The sequence below is a fragment of the Chinchilla lanigera genome, unplaced genomic scaffold, assembly GCF_000276665.1.
Source record: "Chinchilla lanigera isolate Chin_1 unplaced genomic scaffold, ChiLan1.0 scaffold00014, whole genome shotgun sequence".
In the NCBI taxonomy this organism is placed as follows: domain Eukaryota; kingdom Metazoa; phylum Chordata; class Mammalia; order Rodentia; family Chinchillidae; genus Chinchilla; species Chinchilla lanigera.
Genome location: NW_004955415.1, coordinates 31,465,423 through 31,469,600, shown reverse-complemented (window position 1 = coordinate 31,469,600; position 4,178 = coordinate 31,465,423). Strand labels below are relative to the sequence as shown.

The 4,178-nt window shown below is 40.0% G+C and overlaps 1 pseudogene; it reads left to right on the top strand.

Moving 5' to 3' along the window:
* The window catches only part of LOC102013602, a 3,932-nt pseudogene extending 3,539 nt beyond the window's left edge, over positions 1-393 (top strand).
* The last annotated feature ends 3,785 nt before the right edge of the window (positions 394-4,178 follow it).

The following is a 4,178-nucleotide window of genomic DNA, read 5'->3' as shown; positions in this document are numbered from 1 at the left end:
GGGGAGAAACCCTATGTATGTAAGCAGTGTGGGAAAGCCTTCAGTGCACAAGGTTATTGTAAAAAACATGAAAGGACTCACACTGGGGAGAAACCTTATGTGTGTAAGCACTGTGGGAAAGCTTTTAGCAGGCACAGTGATTGTAAAAAACATGAAAGGACTCACACTGGGGAGAAACCCTATGAGTGTAAGCACTGTGGGAAAGCTTTCAGCAGGCACAATGAATGTAAAATACATGAAAGGATTCACACTGGGGAGAAACCGTATGTGTGTAAGCAATGTGGGAAAGCTTTTAGTGCACGAGGTAATTGTAAACAACATCAAAGAACTCATATTGGGGAGAAACCCTATATATGTAAGTAATGTGGGAATGTTTTTCACCAGGCACAGTGAATGTGAAACACATGAAAGGACTCATATTGTGTGAAACTATGTATTTAAACAATGGGAAAGCTTTTATCAGACACAATCATTGTCAAAGACATGAATCATGTGGTGTAGAAACCCTATGTATGTAAGTAATATGGAAAACCCTTTGTGACTCTTTCAATCATCATAGATATTTAAAATTTTAAAGGAAGAAATTAACTTTGAATATATAAATTGACTTGCACTGACACTGAATGCAATATTTTAAAAAATCTTTTAGCACAAGTATTACTACATACCTGAGAGAATTCATAGAACAGAGAATCTAAACATATGTGAACAATGAGGGAAATGTTTTATTTTTCTCAGTGCATTAAAGCTCATGAAAGAATTCACATGAGAGGGAAGCCATATGTGTGCAATAAATATGAGAAACTCTTCCATTTTTCCACTTACCTTCCAAGTCATGAAAAAACTACCACTGAAGCAAAAGCCTGTGTAAATAATGTGTGAAAGTTTTATGATTCTCATAGCATCAGAAAACACGCACAAACTCAAAATGAGATTAGTATATTAAATGTCAGAAACCTAAGAATCAGAGTGACAGAGACAGAGAGGTGTGTTAGGAAGGAGATACACTGTGTCAACACACACATGCGGAGACAGTCTTCTTCCAATATATCCATGAGTTGATGTACTGAAGAAGTTGGAAAGTGCATAATAATGTTAAATTCAGAATAAGGAAGCACGTTGCATCCAAGTCTTCACTGCATGGCCTTTAAGGGATATTTTACACGCAAACCATCGCCTTAGTTGTATGGGTAAAGTGAAGTTTCTCATACAATGAAATTTTATGGAGTCTTAAAAGTAAGGAAATTCTTCACTTATGACAATGTAGATTAACCAGGGGGTCACAGCATGAAGTATGTACATATAGACAAAACTTGATCATATTTGTCTTTAGCATCTAAAATTGACAGCTTTAGAGAGGCAGAGAGTTTAGTGCTGGTTGCCATGCGTGTGGGTGGGGAAGTTGAGAGATGTTAATAAGAAAGCATAATGTTTCTCTTGTAGAGTACATAATGGCATAGATCCCATAGTGACTAGAATGACTGATGAAGGACCACATAGCATTACCACTTGCTAAAAGTTGTTGGTAGTGTTTTCTCTATACATCAAAAAGGTAATTGTGTTACGGGATGTAAACACTACCAAGGAAGAATGAGGTAATTTCACAGTTTAAGCAGCAACAAATTGCACTGTACAACTTCAATATATGATTTTATTTTTATTTAATGAAATAAATATAATTAAATATAGCAAATATAACATGACTGTGGTTTCATGATATGTCCACAGAATCTCTCCTTTCTTCACTTTGTACAAATGTAATTTAGTTTTTACTGTATTTATTTCTGAAAGTATTCAGTATTAGTTGGTCCAAAAGTTGTGGGATATTGTTAACTGACATTCAGTATTTTAATGGAATTTATATTTGCTTCATTGGAACTGTAAAATCATTTTTGAGGATACAATTTGGAAACATTCATTGCATCCCATTTTGACAAAGTGGTTATAGATGTGCTCAGACAACTTTATACATTTCAAAGCACTTAAACTTCTTTGTCTGATTTAATTCATTTAGCATTATGTTTTCAAGGTGTATCGATTTTTCTACAAATGTCTTGAATTTATTCTTCTTTATAACCAAGTAGTATTCTCTTATGTATAAATAGCATATTGTCTTCATTCGTCTGTTGATGGACATATACAAGGACACAGAGAAATAGCTTTTTGGCAAATAGGAGGGGATCGTGAGGACATTTCCAATGAAGCAAATATAAAGGGAAGCAGAAGTGTGTAGTAAAAAAGACAGGATATGCAGGCCTTCAGTAGAGAGGGCAAAGGATGCTTATGGTACAGTGCAGACAAGACACATACGCTAGCTGTAAAGACAGGGGACATGGGATGTGTATTCCTTCAGTATATAGACAGGGGATGCATATGCCTGCAATAGAGAGGATAGGGCATGTCTATGCCTGCAATAGAGAGGACACAGACTTCATATGCCTGCAGTAGGAACACAGGGGATGGATATTACTCCAGTAAAGTGGACAAAGGGTGCATAGGCCATCAGTACAGAGGATAGAGGATTCGTAGACCTGTAGTAGAGAAGGCAGAGAATGAATAAGTTGCAGTACAGAGGACAGGTTATACATCTGCCTGCAGTAGAGAAGACAGGGGATCTATATGACTGCAGAGAAATGACAGGCAGTAGAGAGGCCATGGTATGCACGTATGACTGCAGTAGAGAGGACAGAGTATGCATATGACTATAGCAGAGAGGACAGAGGACATACATGACTGTGGCAGAGAGGACATGGATGTGTACAACCGCAGTAAACAGAACAGAGGATATGTATGCTGCAGTAAAGGGGACAGAATATACATACGGTGCAGTAGAGAGAACAGCAGATCTGTCTGCAAAAAGCAGGCAAGGATTGCATAAGCCTGCAGCACAGAAGACAATGGATGCATATGCCTGCAGCAGAGAGGACAGGGTATTCATATGCCTGTTGTAGAGAAGACACGAATGCATACGACTGCAGTAGACAGGAAAATGGATGCACATGTTGTTAGAGATGACAGGGGATGTGTTGCAGCAGAGGAGACGTAGTATTCTTGAGAATGGAGTAGAGAGGACAAGGAGTGCATATACTTGTAGTAGAGAAGACCTGAGATGCATATGCCTTCAGTAGAGGACAGCAAATGCATATAGCTGCAGTGGGACAAAGATGCATAATCACGCAGTAAAGACGGCAGGGGGTGCACATGTTGCAGTAAGAGGCCAGGGTATGTGCACATGACTGCAGTAGAGAGGAACCATAATTGCATTACCTAGAACAGGGGTTGCTAGGTCTATTTTAGAGAGAATAGGGAATGGATACATTGCAGTGTAGGGGGCAATGAATCTTAGCATATTATTTTAGATAAAATAGTTTTGGTAAAAGCCTACATGGTGCCTTGGGAAGCCTCCTGGGACAGTGTAAGAGCTAATTCCCCAGATCAACACTACCTAGGAATGTCTCCCCAAGATAAGGGGGCACCTAGGCCTAGTAACCCTCCATGACCCTGCCTGGGCAGTTCCATCTCCTGGCCCTAGGTAAACACTGTAATCATAAAGGAAATGTATGGTTATCTAAAGGGGGACATATAGAACAGAGTACAGAAAGTATCATTGTGGTTGGGCTCATGACCGGAGCCTGACCCGGTTACATGGCACAAAGAAAACAACGTGTGGCCAGGGCTACAACATTCCTTTCTGTTACCATGGAAACCAAAAATGTATATAACCTGGGAACAAAGGTTCATGCCCACTTCCCGGACTTGCAAGTAGGGATGAGAGGTGACCAGTCTAAATTAAAACTTTGTCTGTTCTCTTTGGTCTCTTGCGGAATACAGCCTAAATTTTTGCCGTAACAGGAGTAGAGAAGAGAGGGTCTGTGAATGCCTGTGGCAGAGAGGACAGTGGATATGTATGCCTGCAGTAGTAAGACTAGAGGTGCATAAGCCTGCAGTAAAGAGAACAGAGGATGCTTAGGCCTTCAGTAGAGAGCACAGAGGATGCTAGCTGTGCAGTAGACAGGGCTGGTTTGAATATCCCTGCTGTAGAAATGACAGGGGATTCATGACTCCACTACAGACAGGACAGGGGCTATATATGCCTGTAGCAGAGAAGACAGGTGTGTGGGCTTTCAGTAAGAGCACAGGGTACGTGTATGTTGCATTACAAAGGACCAGGTATGCTT